The sequence below is a fragment of the Ursus americanus genome, chromosome 27 (genome assembly GCF_024610735.1).
Source record: "Ursus americanus isolate L20-20 chromosome 27, mUrsAme1.1.p, whole genome shotgun sequence".
Classification (NCBI taxonomy): Eukaryota; Metazoa; Chordata; class Mammalia; order Carnivora; family Ursidae; genus Ursus; species Ursus americanus.
Window position 1 is genome coordinate 37,854,629 of NC_142153.1, and position 25,223 is coordinate 37,879,851.

At 38.9% G+C, this 25,223-nt stretch overlaps 1 protein-coding gene across 7 annotated transcripts in view; it reads left to right on the top strand.

The window, feature by feature from the left end:
• Nucleotides 1-25,223, top strand: part of TENM3 (teneurin transmembrane protein 3) — a 589,152-nt gene that overhangs the window by 362,720 nt on the left and 201,209 nt on the right. The window lies entirely within an intron of this gene.

The following is a 25,223-nucleotide window of genomic DNA, read 5'->3' on the forward strand; positions in this document are numbered from 1 at the left end:
ACCCAAACGTCCATGCTGATCCACCCTTATGGTTATTTAAGGCATAATCAATGAGGCTTGGAATTTAATGCAATTCACTTGGCATCATAATTCTCCAGGGTGTCAGCTGTGACCACTGAGTCCCCAATCAAGTTAGCTTATCCTTTAACATTACTCTATCCATTTTCTGTTCTCTTTCTCTTTTCTTTTTACTCTTCATATTTCAGTTTTGTTTTCTGAAAATCAACCCTCCTTGTGTCAACCCAGCGAAACGTTTTCATGGCGCTTACATTAATTTGTATCTTAAAAGCAATTTATATGTATATGTTACTTATTCCCAAGAATAATGCAGTATACAGGATTGAATTATTTAAACGAGTCAAAAGAGGTAGAATGCAAAGAGTTCTCTAAAACCTCTGAAAGGAGTCATTTTCTTGTTGCCATAGAAACAAGGCGTTCCTTGTGCTTTGGGCCTTACCCAGATCATGCTACTTTTGCTTCATTACGATAAAATGCCACTAATCAAAAGATCCTTTGTTCCACTTAGAATTCAAACTTTTGTCCTTCTGAACATATTTACCTGCCTTGCTAGGATTACCTTCTAAGAGCAAAGCCAGAAAATGCTAATATGGTAGCCCAGATGGAGAAAAAAAATGCGTACCTTATGCAAGTACTCTATAATAAACTTTTAAGATTTTCTATTGATCTTTTTAATGCCCAAGCTTTGCTGTATTCTTTCCGTAAAGTATTTTTCACTCCACTGGTCACTTTAAGCTTTATTGCATTCGGAATTGCTTTACAGCACATGCTTTTATTGACATTTAATTTGAGAAATGGGAAATTGAGATTCCTCCTACAATATATCAAGAATAACTATCCCACAGTACAATACACACAGACACACACGCTCCCCTTAATCCTGACGACTCCGCAGTACACAGGAGCCAAGTATTAGAATGACGATTCCGAAAGTATTTCAGTGCAAACACACACTATCCTATGTAGTCACACACACTTCTGTTACAACCCAAAAAGGAAAGCTAAAGGACTGAAAACAATTGGTATAATAACATATATTCCAGGGTATTTTTCAGATTTCTTCGCTAATCATTCATTGAAGAACGGATTCAACTTTGAAGGTGATTCATCCATTTAATATTTCAAAACTTTGGTTATTCCCTAGAGTTCACTTCCTTTGCTGCTACCCCTGCAAACAGTGATTTCCTAGTAATGCCCACAGAAGCAACAGAGTGAAGCTAATGCAGTCACTCTGCTAGGGGGAGAGATTTTCAAGGGAAGCAAAGGCGGTTTCATTCCTTCTTTCCTACTGGGTAATGCCATCAGTGGGTGGTCATGCCTGCTCTGTTCTTGAACAAAGGACTTCCTTCTTGGGAGCAGCAGGAATAAAACTGACAAGTATCACATCTGTTTCCTGCTGCTTCTTCAGTTCCCAAGGGGTAACACCATATATGTGTGTGTGTGTGTGTGTGTGTGTGTGTGTATGGCAGGGGTTCTGATGGTACCACAAGGGAAACAAGGCAGTAAGACATCATAAATGAACATATCCTGCTTGAGCGAAAAAGGCACAGAAAAAATATTAAACAACAACCATATAAAAATAACAGCATTACAGAGGAAAAATAAATGGGCAAAGATACAACTTGTCAGAGAAGACAGTGTTTTAGAGATCATCTCCCCATTAGGTATAAAATCCATGTTTTTTTTTTAAGTCATGTAGGATAAGGTACGTCTGTCTCTCTATGTATGTGCAAAGATCTGGTTCTGTATAAAGAAAGCCTGGTTTAATTTGAGGGACACCTCCATCTGCTTGTAACTTCTGGCCTTTGCTGTCACTGTTTACAAATGGGAAGAGACGTGGTACGCACATTTAAGAGCCAGAGAGGATTTAACAACTTTAGTTAATAATTGAACAAATGGAACATCAGGAGATGGGCTCAAAACAACAATGATGGAAATGTTCTCAAATGGATTGGCTGATGGGCATAAAATTCTGTTCGTTTCTTAAAAATTGTTGAATTTATTAGTTCAAATTTCAAAATTACCAATTTTACAGTGTATCAATGATCCCTAAGTAAAGGTGTTTAAAAAACTATTTCATAGGGGCACCTGGGTGGCTTAGTCGTTAAGCATCTGCCTTTGGCTCAGGGCGTGATCCCAGGGTCCTGGGATCGAGCCCCATATTGGGCTCCTCCGCTGGGAGCCTGCTTCTTCCTCTCCCACTCCCCCTGCTTGTGTTCCCCCTCTTGCTGGCTGTCTCTCTCTCTGTCAAAGAAAGAAATAAAATAGCTTCATCGTTCATGACAGTTTTAAAAATTCTTCCAAATACTCAGTGACATAGGAAAATGCTTACAACATGAGGATACATGGAAAACAGCAAAGCAGAACCATACAGTATGATCTCAATTGTGACTATATCTGTATAAGTAAAAGCAGACGGGCAAGAAAGAAATAAGACTGCCCCTGGGTGTATGGATTACCGATGATTTTTGTTCTCTTCTTTTTCTAATTTTCTTTATTTTTCCGTAGTTCTGTTTTCCCCAGTATTTACATTGAGCATGTGATATTTTATGATGAAAAAATGAAATGAATGAGAAAGTTTTTTGTCAGTACCTATCGAAATGGTTTACGTGGGTGTGCTATCAACTCAGTATTTTATTTGTCTGGATATATCCTAAAGAAGTAGTTATAGAAGTGATTAGAAGTTGTAGAGAGACGTAGAAGCAACTTTAATGCCCACCAAAACAGAATTCATGCTGTGTAATAATACTATACAGTTATTAAAATAACTTGAAAAAGTATACATGTATAAGATTGAGTACATCTGTATGTATATAAACAAGTGTGTGTGTGTGCGTGTGTGTGTGTGTACACACACGTTATCTTGAAAAGACATCTATAACCTATTGTACAGTGGATAAAAAAGCAGTTTGCAAAGCTCAATATGAAAATTGATTGTATTTTCAAAAAACATATGGGTATAGTGCATCCACGCAAACTAAAAGGCTGCATAAGGAACATACCCTGTCTTTATTCTTTTAAATAAGTTTTCATTTTGAGCCTCCATTCCACCAGGTGATAGAAACTCTTCAGACAGACATACTCAAATCAAGGTTTCTCATCAGTTTAGAAATAGGATTATATTAATATCACATTATGCTGAATGCTACGGATTGAATTGTGTTCCCCAAATTCAGACATTGAAGCCCTAATCTCAGTACGATGGTATTTGGAGATGAGGCTCTTGGAAGATATTTAGGTTTAGTTGGGGCCATGAGGGTGCAGGGCTCATGCTGAGATTACCGCCCTTATTAGAAGAAGAGACATCAGAGCCCTCTCTGTCATTTGAGGACACAGCAGGAGGGCAGCTGTCTGCAAAACAGGGGGCCATGAAGAGGGCCCTCACCAAGAACCCAGGTCCCAGCACTTTGATCTTGGACTTCCTGAGTTCCTCCAGAACTGGGAGGGATAAATGTGTGCTGTTTAAGCCACGCCAGTCTGTGGTGTTTCGTTGCAGCAGCCTGAGCAGACCAATGCAGTTCTAAACATCTGGGCCTCTTTCTCACTTCATTGACTGAAGTCTGTCGGTATTTTTGCTCAACCGTCCATACTGACCACAGCACCTTTAAAAATCCCGACTTGCAGGGCGCCTGGCTGGCTCATTTGGTTGAGTGTCCAACTCTCGATTTCAGCTCAGGTCATGATCTCAGGGTTGTGGGATCGAGCCCTGCCTTGGTTTCTGTGCTCAGCAGTCTGCTTGAGGATGCTTTCTCTCTCTCTCTCCTTTTGCCCCTTCCCCTGCTTGCGTTCTCTCTCTCCCTCTGTCTCTAAATAAATTAATAAAATCTTAAAATATATTTAAAAAATAAAAATAAAAATTCTGACACTCTCTCAGTGGTTTCTGTGACCCTGTGAAAATGTGTGGCTGCCCTGGGTGACACCCCAGGCAGGGTGGGGACTGGGGGCAGTGTGGGCTGTCTCTTGGAGGCTGCCTCAGTTTCATCTGCTTCAACCCACACCGCACCCATCTTCAGTCTCCTACACGTTCACCGTGCTGGGGAAAGGGCAAAATCTTGTTTCTCTTGGGGCCGTGTTTTGTTTCTGCTCTATCCAGCATGGTAGGAGTTGGCATTGAGTAGGGTCCTTCTCAGTGCATCAGCAGATTCCCAGATTGTCTGCTCCTCCCGTCATGCAATCTTAGTCAAGTACTATGGAGGAAGTTTAGGGTGTTGGGTGCTGGAAAAAATGGCTCTGCATATCCAGGAATTCTTCCTGAACCTTTCTGTTTCTTGCATAAATCTAAGCTTTCGAAACTCAAGAGATCAAGAATTTAATTATATATACTCTGCTTCTGCTTCAACAGCTTTTTTTCCTAAGGTACTGTGTATTCACAGAATATCAAGAAAGATACAAGGGACAAAGGCTGTGGTGGTGATGGTAGGGAACTTTGATTAGTATTTCAAAATATTACTCTGGTACAACTGGTTATCTTCAGAATTTAGGATTAGAGTGGGGAAGGGAGGACTTTCGCTTCTTACTTTATATGGTTCTATAATATTTAAAATTCATAAGCATCCCTTTTAAATAAAGAGTGAACCGCTTCCATAAGTTGCATATCGATTGATCCTTACTACAATACCATGACCTAGCTAGGGCAGTTACTATTATCCCCATTTTAACAGATGAAGAAACAAAGCCATTCACACAAATTATAAATATCTTTAATCCTGGATGAGTAAAAAATGGGAGGCAAACATGGGATGAGTGTCTGCAGTGTGTAAGGCACGTGCTAGGAAAGAAGCTGTTAGAAATGTCTTAACGCATCGTGTCTCTCTAAGGCCGTATTGATTAAAAAGCATTTCCAGTGTTACTTTTTTGAGTGATTTTTTCCATTGAAATAGCTGTGTCCATCCTTTCGTTCCCAGAGGCATCTCCTTCATTCTGGTCTTTATGGTTTCATGTTTCAACTGCTACCATATCCTTCCCGGCTGCTGTCCATTCCTGCTCTGACACATTCTTCACACCAATTGATTTTACCGAAACATGGCTCAGATCATATAATCATAAGGGCCTCAAACTGAAAGAGTCTCACAGGCATCTGCTCCGATAGCTCAAGAATCTGTCCTGGAGGATCCCTGGTATATGATTTTCCAACTTCTTCAGCCATGGGGTAGGGATTAGCTACTTTACAAGGCAGCGGGTCCTATTTTTAGCAATCTTCAAGTGTTAGAAGGTTCCTTCTTTCTCCTGTACCGAATGTCTCCGTTAACTTCCACAGGGCATGAGTCCAGTCTTCCTTTTAAGTGAGTATCTCTCAGCAAAAATAAGAATGTCTGTCTTCCCTTCTCAATTCACCAGCTTAGGTAGTCCCAGTTCCTTCCTTGTTATATTTATTCCTATATGCCTGAGACTACCACAGTTCATTATTTATTTATTTATGTATGTATTTGTCAGAGAGACAGAGAGAACACAAGCAGGAGGGGAGCAGAGGGAGAAGCAGGCCCCCTGCTGAGCAGGGAGCCCGATGCGGGATTTGATCCCAGGACCCCAGGATCATGACCTGAGCCAAAGGCAGACACTTAACCAACCGAGCCACCCAGGCGCCCCAAAACTACCACAGTTCTTGACGCAAAGTAAACAGGCAGTACCTGCTTGTTTCATGGGTTAATAATAATAAATGGTTAAAATGCCCCCTCGTTACAATATTACTTCGGTTCCAGTTTTATAATCCGTAAAGGAAAACATCAGTACATCTCCTCCATCTGGTAGGTGATCTGTAGTAACTCTTGCAACAAGAGAACATCTGTTTCTTCTTTGGCTTCACAGAAATGTCAAATATTTCTATGCCAGGATAATTTTTAAATCTATACGTTTATTCCGTCTTTTTGCTTTTATAGCTGTTGTTTTTGAACAGCACATTCCAGCACGAGAGTATAACTATCTTAAGAGAATATGTGCCATCTTATTTATCCACCGTATTGGAAACATGTCCCAGTCGGTGTGAGTTTTTACCCACAGTGGGCGAAAAGTTCCCGTTTTCCTTGGTGTTCATATGTAATTAGGCCATCGCTGGAATGAAGTGATATGGTTTTTATTAATATGAGCAGTTCTATCATTAGTAAAGACACTGTGTTTTACAATTTATAAAGTGCATATCCTAAAGGAATAGGACTAAATTATAAGAGATATTCCTGGTGAAATCATAGTCCTGATTACCACTTACTTCTGCTTATTTATCCGACTGTCTAGACTTTTTTTTAACCTCCGAGATAATAAAACCAGAAAAGCTGAGGAAGTAATAAATGAGCTAATTCTTCTCTTATGATAGGTGTCTTGGCCGTGAAGATTGAAGCTACAGACGAAATTATATGTGGCTTTTAATCATATCCACACCTACTTATCACAAATAATCAAGGATTTTCTGTAGTTGAATTTCTTACAATTATCCAGAAGCAGCTGTTTCCTCTCCGAGAGTACGATGTAGTGTTGCAGCTACGTTGGTTATTCAACAGTAGAATTTTTAAAAGGAAAATATAAAGCCAGATATCTCAAGAAATGATTTTAAATTATCACCTTCGAAATCAGCATCCCCTCATCCCGATCGTCCTTTATCAGTACGTTTTCAAACTTTGTCTTAAATCACAGTGTCTATTTTTATATCCAGATTACTCTGTTAAGTAAAATATTCAGAAAACACATTTTCTCCTTGCCATACATAAATGGATTAGACATCTAGAGGATTCTGCTTTAACGAAAATTCTTCTTGGCATTCTTTAAGAAGGAAGGGAGAGAGAGAACAGTGGGATTTTCACATCTGTTAAATAATCATTAGCATGGAGGATTGAAACTCTATCTTCTTTTTCAACTTAAGACCAGCTGTTGAAGTAAACTTGAAGGGCCCCTTAATTATTGCATATTTCAATAGCTTGTAGAGGATTCAGTTACCTCGTTCCACCACTCCGATCAAAGGAGCTCATTTACTTGATGCCCCATTGTTATTGAAAGCATTCCTCATTTGATTGTTTTGCTTCTGAAATGTTCTGTAAAAGGTCAGACAGGGTGTCTCTCTCTGATTTCATCATGCCTCTGCGAATAACCCCTCCTACCAATTATGGGTTACTTGGATGGGTGCTAGGATACCCCAGGGCTGCTTTTCTTGGCCTTAGTACGTGTTTGCTTTTGTCACTTATATTGCTGAGTCAAAGATGTTCTAACGTCCGTATGATATTTGGAGTCCGTGAAAAACAAATTCAGACAAGTGAACAGGTTTGTTCTGTTTGTAACATGATTTGGTAGCAGTGCCAGAGACATCTTTGCCATGAGCTGCGCCTCCTAATCAAAGGCTTTAATTATGTGGAAGATTTCCTCATTGCCATCGGCTTCATGACTTTTGTAACCATGGAATAAAATCTTACCCTGGCAGACACATGGCTCGGGGAATGAACAAAAAGCGAAACCAACACATAGAACTTTGGCCCTTCCACAGGACAGTGTGTGAATGACTGAATATGAAAATCAGATCTTGACTACTTCCAAATAGATCACAATACTGAATTATCATGCTGGTGTTATGTTTATTGTTTCCTTCTCCCACAGCATAACGTACTGTGTCACATTGGCAAACTATGGAGCTGGCCCGTTAGCTCTTGCATTTGGCAAAACGGGTGAGCTCCCTGTGTACGGAGCCTGTGGACTGACTGTCGATCTAGAATGACAGAGCTGTATTCTGTTTGGAATACGCTCTCATGTCTGCAGAGTGAACCAACTTTGGATCTGAAGTTATTTTCTCAAATAGTGGATGTCAAAAATTTTTCAGAATCCCTTTATAGCAGATGTACAATAAACTGCTTACCTTTTCTATAGATTAAATTTATTGGTAGATACAGTGACGTATTTTAAGACGTACAAAGACCAAAGGCTTCTTACTGTGATGAAAGGGTTTTTTTTTCCCCCTGAAGATGTCTGAAAGAAAGAAAGCAGTGTATTACTTCCTACTACAAAGTGTACATGGGAAGGGAAATAAAATAATAATAACTCTCCAATAAAGAGAGAAATATCAGAGACACAGTCTATCTGTGCCCTTGAAATCTAAATTTGGGGAGTGAAACGCAAAATGGAGGTTGCTCTTCAAGATTTACTTTTTTGTGATGGAATGACTTGTATATTAAAATTTTGAGTAGGTTGGCTCTACTGACAAAATATACTCAGAATCCAACAATTTCCTGTCATTAGCCTTAGCCAGCAACATCTCGCATCTGGATTTATACAGAATTTTCCTCTGTGGTCTTTCTGCTTTCACCCTTGACAACCCCCTCACCCCCATCTGCTGTTAACACAGTGGCCAGAGAAGATTCTTTTAAAATATACGTTAGGTTATGTCACTAATCTCAAAACTCTCTACTGGCCCCCCATTTCTCGCAGAGTAGAAGCTCACCTCGATAATGGCTGACCAGGTCCCATGTCATCTGGCTCTGCTATCTCTAAACGTCCTCTCACACTCCTCTTCCCCCATCCTTGTACTGCTCTAGGCATGTGGACCTTTCTCCTCATCCTGGAATACACCAGGCAGGCCTTTGTACCAGTTAGTCCTTGCCGGCAGCCCTCTTCCTCCCGTTTAACTCCCTCATCTCCTTCAGTCAGTCTTGGCTCAGTGAGGCTTACCCTGCTGTCCCTGTTTAAAATGACAACCCCTCCCCCCATGCCACACTCTGGAGTCTCCCTATCCTACTTTTATTTCTCTAGAGCACCTGTTGCCTACCATGTTACCATGCAGTGTGCTTTGTAATTATATTAATTACTTACTGTCTTCCCTCCAAAGAACGTAATCTTCAAAAAGAGATTTATTCTGTTTTGTTCACAGAATTACCCACATGCCTAGAACAGAGCCTGGCACATACACAGGCAGTACTGAAACGATATCTGTGGAGAGAATGACTTAAATCAAAAGCACTGGTCAGATTGGACAGTTGGCTTTAACAGAAAGATACGAATTCGCTATCGTCCTACTGAGTTTTAGAAGTCAGCGGTAAAGCTTTGGAATGACAAAAACTGTACGTGCAGTTATGGGACTTGTTGCACGTACAGATCACCAGCAGATCCTGTCCACTCTACCTTCAAAGTACATTCAGAATCGACCACTTTTCACCACTTTCACACTCCCGCAAGCCACCATCATTCTTACCCGAATTATCGCAGCAGCACCCCATAAGAAAGCCCCTTGATTCGGCCCTTAGCCCTCCCCATGTTGTAGGCTCAACACAGCGACTTGGAAGGTTAGGATCCAGGGAAAAGGAGGGCCAGACGCTGCAGAAGAGAGGCAATAATTAATGATGAGGTGTCTGAGAGGAGGCTGGAGAAGTTTAGCTTAAGAATAAAAGTAGAGGGGCGCCTGGGTGGCACAGCGGTTAAGCGTCTGCCTTCGGCTCAGGGCGTGATCCCGGCGTTAAGGGATCGAGCCCCACATCGGGCTCCTCCGCTGTGAGCCTGCTTCTTCCTCTCCCACTCCCCCTGCTTGTGTTCCCTCTCTCGCTGGCTGTCTCTATCTCTGTCGAATAAATAAATAAAATCTTAAAAAAAAAAAAAAAAAAAAGAATAAAAGTAGAGCGAGAAAGAGCAGGACTGCATCTCCTTTCAACTGCCTGGGGGGTGACTTAGGAAGCTGGAAAAAGTCTGAGTAATGTCACCCCACTAACACCGAAGAGGCTGGTGACACCAGGTATCGGGGCATGTGGCACGGCTGGAGCTGGCACACACCACTGTTGAGGATGTCGTATGATACAGGCACCTGCGAGAACTGTTTGACAGCTAAACATCCACCCTGTGAACCAGCAACTGCCCTCGTAGATATGTACCCAAAAAACCATGAAAACATATGTTTTATTTTTTTTATTTTTTTTTATTTTTTTTTTAATATTTATTTATTTATTTATTCGACAGAGAGAGACAGCCAGTGAGAGAGGGAGCACAAGCAGGGGGAGTGGGAGAGGAAGAAGCAGGCTCATAGAGGAAGAGCCTGATGTGGGGCTCGATCCCATAACGCCGGGTAAAACATATGTTTTAAAAAGACTCGTACAAAAATGTTTATAGCAGCCTCATTCATAATAACCTAAAACTGGAAACACGGATAGTGTCCATCAAAAGGAGACTAAGTTGTGGTATATTCAGACAATGGAATACCATTAAACAATAAAAAAGAACAAACCACTGCTTTCACAACACGATGAATGTATCTTAAAAACATGTTGAGCCGTGGAGCGCCTGGGTGGCTCAGCTGGTTGAATGTCTGGCTCTTGATTTTGGTTCAGGTCATGATCTCAGGGTTGTGAGATCGAGTCCCGCCTGGGGCTCCATGCTCAGTGCAGGGTCCCCTTGGGATTTTCTCTCTTTCCCTCTGCCCCACCCGCCACATTCATGTGCCTTCTATCTCTAAGGGGAAAAAAAAAACCCAAAACCTGTTAAGCAAAAGAAGCCAGACATGAAAAAGTTCATGCTATATGATTCCAATTACATGAAAATATATGAAATCCAAGAACACACACAAAATAAACAAAGGATGAAGATCTCAGAGAGTGGCTGCCTTGGAGTGGGCTGTCAGGTGGGGAGAAAGATAGAAATGACCTGAAAGGGGCCACAAGGGAACTTTCTGGCTGAAGGAAACGTTTCACGTCTTGTTTTAGGTGGTGGCTATAGATGGCTGTGCACAATTGCCAGACTTTTTGAACTGAACACTTCGGGTCTGTGCTCTTTATTGTGTGTTAATTCTACCTCCATAAAAACATATATAACAAAAATGTAATGAACCCATATCGTGAGATTCTGAGCTCTGAATAGGGATGAAAATGGTAGAACAATGCCGTGGCTCAAATCTTAGAAGAAAGTAAGATACCAAAGTCGTTTCCTGAGCTTGATGCAGGGATGGGGAGATTAAAAATCGCTTAGCACAGCTCCTCTAAGGAATGTGACAGGAAGTCGACAAGAGAAAAGACAGGTATTAATAAGCAGAAGGCAGGGCGGTGCTGAAGTAGACAGTATGACTGTGGAACCGGTCAGTATAATTTTGTGATTAGGGATGAATAAATTAGGTAACTGCGAGTTAGGAGAGCAGGGGGACAGTTGGAGTCTCAGGTGTTCATGTCTTTCTAGAACGCCTCTCAGTGAGGTGGGGTTTGAATGTGCCTCCAAGAGTGAATTGAATTTTACCCAGTAGAGAAGGTGCAGATGGGATACATTGGGTTAAATGGAATGTATTATTAAAATTAACTCCTCTTGCTTCTTTTTGCTTTCTTTAATAGAAAATCTAAAATTATATATGTCACTCGCATTATATTTCTTTTGGACAGTGCTGGCCTTGAGGCATGGAGAGAAGTTAAACTATTTCCATAATCGAAGCAAATGATGATGAATGTCTGGCCAAGGACCATGGCAGTGGGGAAAAAGAGGAGCAGTGAAATTCAAGAGATATTTCTTAGGACAGAGTTGACCGGCTTGGTTTGTGATTACATTTGGCAGTGTCCAGGTTATGGAGTGGGACAAATCAGAGATTGCTCTAAGATTTCTAACTGGGATAATATTGGTTGGGATGGGATACCATATTTGACATTAGAGAAAACAGAAGGGGAAAAAAAGAATCAGATTTGTAAGTTTAGGAAGAAGGAGAATAATACCACATATTGAGTTCCGGGCACTTGTCGTGTATTAAATCATCTTAACATCAGCAAACATGGAAGAAATTAAGACTCAGAAAGGTTAATTTAGCCAAAGATCAGTCAGCTGGAAGTAGAAGCACCAGGATTCAAACCCACACCAGTGATGGTTCTAAATTATTTCAAAATTTGGGGAGCAAATGATAGTAGTGATAGGTGTGTTTATCCTGAGTCTCATTTCAAGAATGCTGTGTATACCGTAATTACAGTTTCCTGTAAGAACTGACAGACTACCCGAGAATACGGTAATCAGAAATGGCAAGATTCATTTCGGGGGGTGGGGGGATGATTGTTAACTAAGTGCAAGATTACAAAATCTGTACCATTTTATATAAACAGCTGCAAACAAATACATATAGAGGACAATGCCTATAGTAAACAATAAATAGTAACTATTTATTACTGTCTCAGCGGAGTAAAGGCACTGCTATGAACTTGAATCTGTATTATCACAAGGGCAGGCCCTAGGCAGGCTTTGTATTTTGTTTTCTCTGTGTTTTCTTGTCTTTCAAAAATTGAAGGACAGGAAAAATACCAGTTAACTAAGAACTCTAATTATTTTGGTTAGTTTTTCCTGGTGGGACATTTTGGCAATATGGCCCAGGTTTTAGACAATGTAAATTTCCACTGTAAAGTAACTCGATAAGAAACCATTGACATGAGCATTTTAAGAATGCATATGCCCCCCTCCATGTATATAATTAATACACAGGACTGCAAATTTTCAAGCAATGTGACGTTAAGTATAAACTGTTACAAAACAAAAACCAAAGACCATTGGCACATAGCAATTAGAAACGATATGAACTGTTTTAAAACAAAGACTTTGGACTGACTCTGGAGTGAGTGGTAGATTTGCATACAACAGCGTATTTTATGAATAGCCACAAACTAAAGATTAGACTTAAAATGAGGACATTATTGTAAAGACAGTTGCTTACCTATCAGATCAGTCTCTTCAGGCTCACGTAAGCAGCTGTCAGTCTGGAGGAGCGTGTATTTAATGCCAAAGACAGCAATATAATACTTGAGTGCACTGAGTCTCCTTTTCCAGCACCATCTGGTCATCTTGGGCACAGGTCTACATTTCATTAGTAGTACCTTCAGAAACTCAGTACGTTTGAATAATTCCAACAATAGAGTTGACCTTGTGACATAGTCAGCTTTGAGAAGCCTACTTACTTTCAGATGGGTGAACCTATTCTCAGTGATCGGTGACTCTTCCTAAATTTAGCCAAACCGGTATCTCAAGAGTAGGTAGAAAACCCAGAAGGCATTCAAGTTAAGAAGACTTCTCTTAGTGGATTGAAAAGACCCTGGAAATTGGTGTCCCTAGGTTTGGTAAAGAGGCTCAAATTCACATTCATTGTTGGTGACTTCCTGATTCAGGGTTTTGAGAAATATTTAGGGCCTTATTGGGGGCCAAGAGTGCCATTTGTATTAATAATACCTGTTAAGGTCACAGACCTAGGGTTGGCATGAGGGAGTGGGAGGGGAGTAGTGAGGGCTTCATATAGTTCACCTCTGTTCTAGCGCACGGCTTTGCTGATTCTGTTTCCGTCAAACAGTAATTAAAAAACTATTATTTATTGGTCATCTATCAGTTACAAATTGTGCAGATATTATGTCATTGAGTTTCATTCTCCTTGAACCTCCAGAGTAGTAGCTGTTAATCCACATTTTCTACATTAGAAAAATGAGACTCAAGAGACTCAAACCCAAGTTGACCTGATTCCGAAGACATTGCTTAGTTTTTTCATGTCCGTGTTGTTGAGATTTGAGTAGAAGGACCCACCTGAATAATAAGATATTTTTGGAATATAGCCAGTAACGTGGGCATGTACTCATGAACTAAACGTGTTTCTAATATTGACAACATAAATTTACCAAATCTGTTTAAAATATTAATTTTGAAGAAATTTCTATAAACCGTTTTTGTCAAAATTTGTCAGTTTTCAAATATATTGCTCTGAATAAATAATTAAGTTTTTTGACATGGGAATCAAGTCTCTGAATCCCATTTTTGGGGAAACCTCCCAGTAATACAATGATGAAGTTCTGCAGACACCGTTTTATAAAAAGAAACAGGGATATAATAAAAGTGAAAAGAAATATGGAAAACCCAGCATATTTGTGGTTTAGCCTAGTTTCCCACGTTGAATGAATGCCATAGATATTTATGACTTCCAAGCACTGTATCCGTTGAAATTTCTGAAGAATTTCTCAAGGATTTGAGATGGGTCATAGAAAAACAGATACAGGAAAATGGAGGGCTGAAGTTTTATATTAGAATTGGGTTTTTCGTGTGATTTCATATTTAAAAGAAAGTTTATTTATAGCTTACTTCTAGATATTCCCAAAGGTTATAATGTTTTATTTATTACTAAGGAAAAATATTGAGATTCATATTTCACACATCATCGAAATGATTGTACTTAAGCAGAAATTCTTCTCACATTTCTCATGATTTATTACTACTTAAGTTTGTATGGCTGAAAACATATTTTTTTGTTCAGGAATAAAAATAAATTAACTACAATAAAATACCAACAACTAAAAAGAATTCTTAAAGGCCTTTAGCTCAAAAGGAAAAAGAAAAGACTTTTCCTCTAAGCATTTCCCATTTCATTTTAAGCAGGGTAAAGTATTTCAATTCACAAAAACTTAGTTCTTGAACATGCTGCCTCAATTTACCCAAAGTCCCATAAACTTGGCAATTTAGATTTGTTATGTGAGGCTGGAAATTTACGTTCTTTCGTATGCCTTTTTTAAATCTTTTAAAATGGCCAGTCGTGTCAAATTGACTCCCATAACATGTAGATTTCTACTCTTATCAGAGCTGCAATTTACCACAGCTTTATTATTTATTATTTATCTTTCACTTTCTTCCAGAAAGGTTACTTGTAAGAAGGATTTAACTTACAGATTGTTTTCATTTGGTATGCATTACTTCATGCATTTATTTATTGCCATCTCTACAAAACCGTATTTTTGAAACTTCTGCTTCATTAGTTCCTTGCTTTAGAAATGAAGGAAGCATCTTCAAGCACAGGAATTTCTCTGAGCTACTATACAAAGAATTATTTTAAATGTTAAAGCATTTCATTGAGCCATTTATAGGTGTTATCTGTTGTATTTTTTTAAGATTTTATTCATTTATTTATTCTAGAGATAGAGAGGAATGAGAGGCGCAGAGGGAGAGGGACAAGCAGACTCCACACTGAGCGCAAAGCCTGACATGGGTGGGGCTTGATCCCACGACCCGAACACCATGACCGGAGCTGAAACCAAGAGTCAGATACCCAACTGACTGAGCCACCCAGGCACCCCTCTGTTGTATATTTTAACTCAAATGAAACACAGAGTAAAATATATTATCTTTGCCTTCTTGATAATAATTTCAAATGATACATGTAGATAAGGTTTTAATTTTAAATGACAAGCAAACATTTAACTGACAAGTAACCTAAATTTGGTTACATTTTGTTCCTTTCTTTCTCTTCCCCTACCTGCCACTGCCCCACACACCCTCCCTCCTCCCCACAAGATTGGGTAGTAAGAAGGTAAACTTCTCGGTAAAACTTACATCAAAAAGGAAAATCTTCACAATGCAATTGCAGATGGTAAAACAGTTTATTCTGCTCATAGATGTCGAGCATATGTTTCCTTTTTTAAAAATAACTTTTCAGATAGGCCTGAAATCTGGCTCTTTACAGGTTATCTCACCGACTTCTGCTACACTTCAAGCTAACATGAACTTTACAATTTTTGCTTTTATAACTGCAATTTTTACCTTACAAACAAAGGATAAGAAAAAGTTCTTATTACTGAGGAAGCAATTAACAGGTTTATGTTTAAAACTGGTCAGCACAGAAATGTAGTAAAATTGCATACAACACACACACACACACCCAGGACTTCAGTGAAACGGGAAATCTGAGGAAGAAAGGTAGATTGTATCAATGTCAATATTTGGTATAAGTTTTGCAAGATGTTACCATTGGGGGAAATCAAGCCATCTTTTTCAAAGATTTTATTTATTTATTTGAGAGAGAGAGAGAGAGCACAAGCAGGGGCAGCAGCAGGCTGAGGGAGAGGGAGAAGCAGGCTCCCCACTGAGCAAGGAGTCTGATGCGATGAGAGGCTCAATCCCAGGACCCGGGATCATGACCTGAGCCGAAGGCAGACTCGTAACCAACTGAGCCACCCAGGTGCCCCTCTCTGTATTATTTCTTAAAACTGCATATGAATCTACGATTGTCTCAAAATTTCAATAAAAGAACAACAACAACTGGTTAGTAATTTTCAAGAGCCAGGTGGTGAATATGTTAGCCTTTTTAAGGCGGCACGAGGTGGCAACTGCTCCAATTCATTATAGTGTGAAAACAGTGGACATAAACAAGTGGGTGTGACATTGTTCTTTTGAAAATTTATTTAGAAAAAGCAGACTAGTAGTTTGCAGACCTCTGGTTTTTAAAAAGGAGGTTTTAATATTCTATATGCTACTCCTCTCGGAAAAAAATGATAACAAAAGTAAATCACATATTATTATGCTTTAATTTGCAGTGTATCTCTGTCTTCATGATTTCCTCAATTTGCATAAATATTTATACGTACAGTATACATATACACTTTATTTTAAATATTCTACAAAGCACTTCTTGGGTACCATGTTTCTGCATCTTGGGAAGTCAAAATGAGTTAATGTTGTTTGACTTAGAATAGTACGGAATCTGGGGGCGCCTGGGTGGCTCAGTTGTTAAGTGTCTGCCTTCGGCTCAGGGCGTGATCCTGGATGGAGTCCTGGGATCAAGCCCTGCATCGGGCTCCTTCCCTGGGAGACTGCTTCTTCCTCTCCCACTCCCCCTGCTTGTGTTCCCTCTCTCACTGGCTGTCTCTGTCTCTGTCTCTGTCAAATAAATAAATAAAATCTTTAAAAAAAAATAAAGCTGGTAAAAATGGATTTTAAAAAAAAGAATAGTACGAAATCCTTTTTAGGCAGATCACCATATTAAAGGAGGATATAACATGGAATTTCTATCTTAAAATTCTCATCTATAAACATGAGTAAGAGTCGAAGTTGAAAAATAGCCACTTTCTGTGCTTTCCTTTCTTTCTATCATGTCCAAGAGTTGAACATCCTCTACAAGAGTTTAGGCTGTGTTCAATTACTTTGATTTTCAGGTGCAATAAAGCATTACCACAAGCAGAATCTAACTCCAAGTAAGAGTGCACTCAGGCTTATGTTTCAGACAATTTCAAAAAAATCCATTGTACAGGATTTCAATATTTACTCTGTAGACTTTTTTGTTGACTTTTTCTTTCCCTCCCCCCTGCCCCATCACGGGCATAGTTTTCAGAAATCAGCTTCAGTTTCCATTGAGTCCAATTGCTTTCTTCCCGTATGATTCTTTTTCTTTCAGCTTCCTCATCTCTTTTTAATGTGAGTGGCTTGTGTGGAAAAGCACCTTGAAGGCGGGGTAAAAAAGAAAGGAATATGCTTTGCAGAGACATGTGTATTAAGTTTTCCTCCGCACCATGGAGAGTTACAGAGACTGCAATTTCAAAGGAGAGGCAGTTTAAACACTACGAGGCACTGGTGAGGAAAAAAAAATGTAATGCCCACCATTTAGCAGAAATATATCTGGAAATCTGGATAGATTTCCAGAATGATTGTGGAGTGGTGAGAACCAAGTAGGGTTAACATGATAAGATTGCTTGATTTTAAGTAATTTTAGAAGATGAAAGATACTTCTGAGAATGTTTTGAAAGTTCCATGCACATCCCTCTCGTTTACCCTACCCTTCGTTTAATCTGTGGCTGAGGTCGTCTGCTTACACCACGTCTTCACTGTCCTTTGAATGTGACCCTACATCTTTATCCCCATTGAGGGCTTTTGTGTATCTACTCTGTGCAATCCTGCAAATATCTACTAACCTTCCTCCCTCACTGCTCATGCAGACACAACGCACGCACACACAACACACGCGCGCACACACACTCACACTCACTCACTCACTCATCCCACATCCATTCCCTGTGCTGCTGCCAGAGTCATCTTCATAACATGCATCCCAGGCCTTGTCATGCATTTGCTTAAAACCACTCAGCAGCTCCTTGCTGCTAGTACAGTATGTGTGTGAATTCTGTGGTCAATGCGCACGGCAAAACAAGTCAAAATCTTTTTCCTTCCTGTGTTTCCAAATCACTTCCTAAGTCATTTGCCTTTCTCCTGCCCTATCCCAGCATCTGCCCACGCCCTTTATAGTTCAGCCAATCTGAACTCTGGCTTTATTGTGCGCCATGCCATGTTCTTGCTTTTGCTTTTTTCCCAGATGTCCTGAAGCCTTCTCTGCCTGAAATATGCATTCCTCAGGACAACTCAAGCATTATTCTAATCAGAAAAGCCTTGTGTGAATCTTTCAGAATTGAACATATTTCATCTCTTAGATTATTTGCCAGATAATATTTGATCTCTTTGTATGTTCATACCCAAGAGTGGGAGGGCAATATGGTATAATAGAAAAGAAGCTTTGGAATTCAGATGCAGTGGGAGCTCAAAAGGGCAGGAAAGAATCTGTTTAACTCCACATGGAATTACTAGCACCTGGCAGGTACCTGAAATACTATTCAATGTATATGTCTTGTATGAATTATTGAATGAATCAGTCAGTCAATCAATAAAGGAGATAATCTGTGTCTTACTCATTGGAATTGGTTGGACTATCAGCCCGAGAGCATTTCTAAAGATATTAAGGGTTGAAAGGAAGACTCCCTTCTGTAGTATTTCTATAATGAAGGGGTGAATATCTAAAAGGAATTTCTAACCATTCACGCGGTTACATAGGAAACTGTAACAGTTCGTTTCAGAAACAGCAGTGGACTCATCATCAAGTGGGTCTGCTACCTTAACAACGTAGTTAATGCGTCTCTGAAAGAAAAAATATGTAAGTTGGGGGAATATATTCTGTTTTAAACACTAATAGTTATGATTATCACGCGCATAAGTTATGCACTTCTTTTTTCCAGTTTTGGCTATCCTTACAATTCCTCCAACACTCAGCAACCTATAAGATATCTCAACAAAATATCCTAATATGTAACATTTCTACATCATTATCAACATGGCTGAAACCTAATTTTTTAAAACTGATGTATCACTCATGCTATGGCAGGTGCTCAATAAATATGTGTGAAATGAATGAATGAACCATTACCAAAGGAGTCTCTTCAGCTCCCACACTTAAAGAGATAGTCATAACTTTACAGCCAGATGCTGTCCCAAGATTCTTGGACCCTTGACAAGCACCCACGTTAATTTTCCTTCTACTTCTTTTCTCATAATAAATCCCTTGCAAGGAACCTCTGCATAGCTTTACCATATCAAGTAAAAATTCACCTACTTGGATTTTAGAGTCACCAACTGACCTGCCCACATTGGTCTATCTAGAACTCTCTCTTCACTTGCTTTCCAAAACAGTGTCACTGCTCACCTCCTGCTCTTCTTTATGATGGCCCCATGACTAGTGTGTATCTTTGCTTCTCCTTTTGGTTTATCTAAGGTTTTGCCTACACTTGAAGCCTTCCAAACTAAGCCCAGCACAAAGCAAAGGTTTCCTTACTTTCCTCATATAGTTTGAATTTTTTTTTATTACTTTTTTTGTACTTGCCTGAGATTTGTGGTCTGGCTGCTTCAAGTATATAAGTTCTATCTCCAAAAACAGCGTAAGCTCCATTAGGTCAATCCACCTGTCTTCTCCTTCTGTATCTCCACAATACTTGAACATTATTGGGGAATAAAATTTAAACTTGTGGTTTGGCAGCAGTGAACCATTGTTGATTCAAGACAAATACATTTATGAGAACAAAGTTGTCCATTGTATGCAGAATAGACTGGAATGGAGAGAGTCGATAGACAGGATACAATTTTTTATAAGGTTTATACCTAGTCAACAGACAAGGGTTTTTATTTTAATAAATGAGGGGTAGAGAAGGAGGGATGATAAGGGTCTAGTGAGACAATGGGAATCCAGTGGAGGGTTCATAATCAAGGTACATTTTTAATCAGTTAACAACAAACTTGTTGATTAAATACAGAGGATCAAAGAAAGTAATAAGTCACAAATGTCACCTAACTTTCAAGGAGGAACTGGTGATTTCAGTGGAAAAGTGAAATGGTTGAGAAAGAGGCAATGTGTTAGGCAGGGGTATGGAAGGAGCGGGATAACTTTAGTTTTGTGCAGATTGGCAGTGGACATGGAGAAGACAAGAAAGATGATTCCTTTAAGGTGCGTTAGGCTACGAATGATGACATTACGTTGGCTACAGTGGATTTTTAAAATTGCATCCGCAGATTTAAAAATTTCTCTTGCTCCCACCCAATATAGATGTGCTACTACGTTAATCTTCAGGGATCACACACTTTACACTGATTTTTTTTTTTAATCACATTGGTTTATTTTGAAGCAAAGTTGTTATGGTAGTCTGGTAGAGAGAAAGTTAATTGAAACACTCATACTGGTATAATTTTGTTGTAATTCTCATTTCAAATTTAATGGATCAGTGCCTGCTAGAAAGGAGGAGGCACACCAGGAACTAATTGACCTGTGAGCAGGTAGAGTCAGAGGCTGAAATCCTAATTCTTTTAAGAAAATTGCGGGGTGAGGGTTGTTTTTGCTACTGTTGTTTCTCTTGCTTTGAATAAGATATAACCATGCTTGAGGACCATTAGAGGACAGAAATCAAATCTTAATCAGTCTTCAAGGTTTTTTTTTTTTTTTCCTGTTTGAAAGAAAGGTTCAAATTCACTTTAAAGCCTAGGGAGTTTAATTAAAGTAAGTAGAGACAAAAGTACTCTTTTGAGAGCTGTCATTTCTCTTAGTATGACACTATTAATAATGTAGCATAATGGTATTTTGGAAGTTTGGTTCTTCGCCTTGTCTTTGTCTTGTTCTCATTCTTTTCTGTATTCTAATGACAGGGAACTAAAGCACTTAAAGGAAGGTAGTGTACTAAATTCACTGTCTCCTCCTGCACCACATTATCTCTGACCTCAGCTGTAATTCTTGGAAGAAATAACCCTTGCAAGCACTGTCTGTTTGTTTTTTTTCTTTCCCTTCTTTTGTTGTGAGCCTCTTTTACCAACAACATTTACAGGGTTCTTCACAAAGAATTTTCCCCCAATTAGGATGAAAACTAGATCATTATGTGACCGTTTCACTGTGTGCGTAACTTCCCTTTTTGACAGCTCCATTAGCCCTACCCAGTTCTAAATCTTCGTATTTCTGACTTGCCTTGAAATCGGAAAGCGTTTTCGTCATGCCAGTCTTTGTGAGCAACAAGCATGAATGGAGGCATGGCAGACATCACAGCCTCTTCCTGGAACTGACCTGCCTCTCCACTGAGTGCCCGGCCAAAACGTCTACCACTTCCACCTGACGATTTAGCTTTGCTTGCTAATTATGTGTGGCACAGTTTTGAATCGCGGGAGTGTTTCTGAGATCGCTTTTCATTGTTGTGTGCACGGTGATGTGTTACCTGTAACTTGGATTTCACGATCTCCGTTGTTTGAAAGTTCATTGGTATTCTCTGTTAGAATAGCGTCTGATTTGCGTGAGTAAGCGTTCCATTGCATCTGCCTTTGTCACTTGATTTTGGTGAATATTTTTTAAGTCAAATGATAGATCTAAGGTGTGCTACCTCTAATTGCATTGACTTGCAGAAAGCTGATTATTGAACACCATGATACTATAAATTGTACTTTTATTCTATTCTCATGCTCTGTTTTTATAGTATGCATAAGGTTGGAATATTAGAATTACCCAGTATTTCAAGATGATAGGTAAGAAGTAAGAAATTATAAGGGAAGCAGGTATTACTTCGTTCTGAATGTAATAGATGAAACTGACCCTAGTTTGATGTCCTCACTACAATATAAAACATGGGAGTGTATCGTGAAGGTAAGAAGTTAAAGAGTTAATAGTTCTTTATAAACGAGAAGGCCATTAACTTTTAATAATGCTGTCTCAAATATTTGTCTGTAAATTGTGGTGATAATCAAAGATGAGCCTATGGGATTGTGCTCTGTAGTACTGTTTGATTTGATAACTCTGGTAATCCCTTAAGCACGTTAGGAAAAATATTTTATGCTTACATTAGCAACTATTGTGAGTTTGTAAAATAACCTGCCAACCCGACATGTATTATAAGGACAAGAAGAAAAGCAATTATATCTCAGATTTTATGGGCCTTTTTTTTTTGAATGATTACTTTTAGAAATTTTTTTTTAACTAATAACATTTTTGTTTCTTGCCATGAGAAAGAGATGAACTGGCTTCAGAAAATTAAAAAATGAGACAAAACGCTGTGTACATACTAAAAAATGTTGAACTGTTTATACAAGTGGAAAATAACACCCAAATTATTTTTTATTTATTTATTTTTTTAAAGATTTTATTTATTTATTTGACAGAGAGAGACAGCCAGCGAGAGAGGGAACACAGCAGGGGGAGTGGGAGAGGAAGAAGCAGGCTCATAGCAGAGGAGCCTGATGTGGGACTCGATCCCGGTACGCCAGGATCACGCCCTGAGCCGAAGGCAGACGCTTTAACGACTGCGCTACCCAGGCGCCCCCCAAATTATTTTTTAATCTGTGTTCCCCATTTAAAACATTGTGTAGTTTCCCTGCAATAAAACAATGTTTTCCCTATCACTGCTGGGTTGTGGTCTCCACCACGGCCTTACCTAGACAGCATTCTGACCCCAGAGTCAAAATAAAGCAAGAATTTCTTCCTTTAAAATTGAATTTCTAAAAAGTTGAAATAAAATTGAATTTCTATAGTACTATTTTCTTAATGGCAGTAAAATTGATATGTAACAATATGCAAATTTCAGGGGTCCAACATTCTAATTTGACATCTGTATGCCCTACAAAGTCACCACTAAAAGCCTAGTTACCCTTCTCCACCATAGAGTTGATCTCCTTCATCCATTTCACGCGTCCTCTTCCGTCTTCCTCGCCTGTAACCATCAATCTGTTCTCTATATGTACAGGTTTTTGTTTTGCTTGTTCATTTTGGGTTTTTTTTTTTCAGATTTCACATATACGTGAAATCATACTCTATTTTTCTTTTACCATTTCACTTAGCGTAAAACCTTCGAGGTCCATCCATGTTGTTGCAAATGGCCAGAGTTCATTCTTTTTTATGGCTGAGTGGTATTCCATTCCATTCCGTTATACACACATGCGCGCGCACACACACACACACCCCACATCTTCCTTATTCATTCATCCACTGATGGACGTTTAGGTTGTTTCTAGTTTTTGGCTACTGTAAATAATGCTGCAGTGAACGTAGGGCTGCGTATATCAACATTTTCCTATTCTTCAGATAAATAAAGTTAAATTGCTGCATCACGTGGTAGTTCTATTCTTGATTTTTCGAGGAACCTCCATACTGTTTTCCATAGTGTCTGTACCAATTTGCATCCCCACCAACAGTGTACAAGTGTTCCTTTTTCTCTATATACTTACTAACACTTGAGTATGTATTCTTCTGGAAAATGTTTATTTTCTCTGTCCTTTTTTTTAAATAGGTTGTTTTGTTGTTTTTGGGTGGTATGAATTTTCTGTATATTTTGGATATTAATGCCTTGCCAGATACATGATTTGCAAGAATCCCATTCAGTAGGCTGCCTTTTCATTTTGATGATGGTCTCTTTCACTGTGGAAGAGCTTTGAGTTTGACGTAATCCCATTTATTTATTTTTGCTTTTGTTTCCCTTGCCTTTGGAGTCAGATCCACAAAATATTGCTAAGACTGATGTTGAGTGTTAGGAATTCTGTGGTTTGGGGTCTTGCAAGTCTTTAATCCATTTGAATTAATTTTTGTGTAGTAATCATTCAGATTTTCTATGTCTTCATGATTCAGTCTTGGAAGATTATATGTTTTGAGAAATGTATTAATTTCTTCTAGGTTGTCCAATTTGTTGGTGTCTAATTATTTATAGTAGTCTCCAATGATTATTTCTATTTCTGTGGTGTCAGTTGTAACTTCTTTTTCATTTTTGACTTTGTTTATTAGTACCCTCTCTTGGGGCGCCTGGGTGGCTCAGTTCATTAAGTGGCTGCTTTCGGCTCAGGCATGATCTCAGGGTCCTGAGATTAAGCCCTGCATTGGGCTCCCTGCTCAGCTAGGGGTCTGCTTCTCCCTCTCCCTCTGCCACTCTCCAGCGAATGCTCTGTCTCTCTCTTTCTCTCTCTCTCTCAAATAAAGAAATAAAATGTTTTTTTTAAAAAAGAACCCTTTCTCTTTTTTTCTTGGTTGGTCTAAAGGTTTGTCAATTTTGTTTATCTTTTCTAAGAACTAGGTCTTAGTATCATTGATCTTTATTATTTCCTTTTTTCTGTTGACTGTGGGCTTTGTTCTTTTCCTAGCTCTTTTATGTGTAAAGTTGGATGGTTTGAGATTTTTCTTCTTTTTCTGTCATAAGCCTGTATTACTATGATCTTCCCTCTTAGAAACACTTGTGCTGCATCCCCAAATTTGGTGTGTTGTATATCTGTTTCCATTTGTCTCTAGATATTTATTCCTTTCTTATTTGATTTCTTCATTTGCCCATTGGTTGTTCAGTAATGTATTGTTTGGTTTTTACATTTTTGTGATTTTTTTCTGGTTTTCTTCTTGTAATTGATTTCTAGTGTCATACCATTGTGGTTAGAGAAGAAGCTTGATAGGATTTCAGTCTTCTTGCATTTATTGAGCCTTGGTCTGTGGCCTAACATGTGATCTATCCTGGAGAATGTTCCACATGCACTGAGAACAGTGTGCATTCTGCAGTTTGGGGATGGAATGCTCTGTATATATCTGTGAAGTACATCTGATCTAATGTGTTGTTTAAGGCCAATGTTTCCTTAGTCTGCAGTACTATCTTAAAGCTAACATTTCATCTTCATTTTCTTCTTGACAACATGTCTAAATCAAAACTGACAAAAATAATTACCCCTGTATAAATTAGTATGGGAAGTTTCTTTGACCATTGCCAGAGTTCTTAATTTTTCAGAACTTTCTTTAATTGCTTATGAAATAGGAATAAATACCAACAGCTTATGATGGCTGTGAGATTAAGTAAAATAATGTATGTTGGGCACATAGCCTAATGAATTTAATAAACTTTAATGAGTATAAAATTTCCTTTGTAGATGTCTCCCTCCCATTGTGCCCCCCACTTTTGCATTTAGGGTTTATAAAGTTACATTAAGCCTAGATTTTTTTAGAAACTCCCTTTTAGATTTATAATAACGTCTTTCTGAAATTACTGGGTAAAGCAATTTAGTTATGGCTAGCCAAAAAAATAGAGAAAAATATGTAGTTCCTTTTTCTCTGTTTTTCTTTCTTTTTTTTGTAGTGAAGAGCATTATCTTTTAGGCACAGTTTTTTTTTGAGTATCAGGGGTTAAAGGAATTGTTATAGACTGGATATGGATGTGTTGGAATGCTTTAGAAAATCGATTCCCGCTAATGGA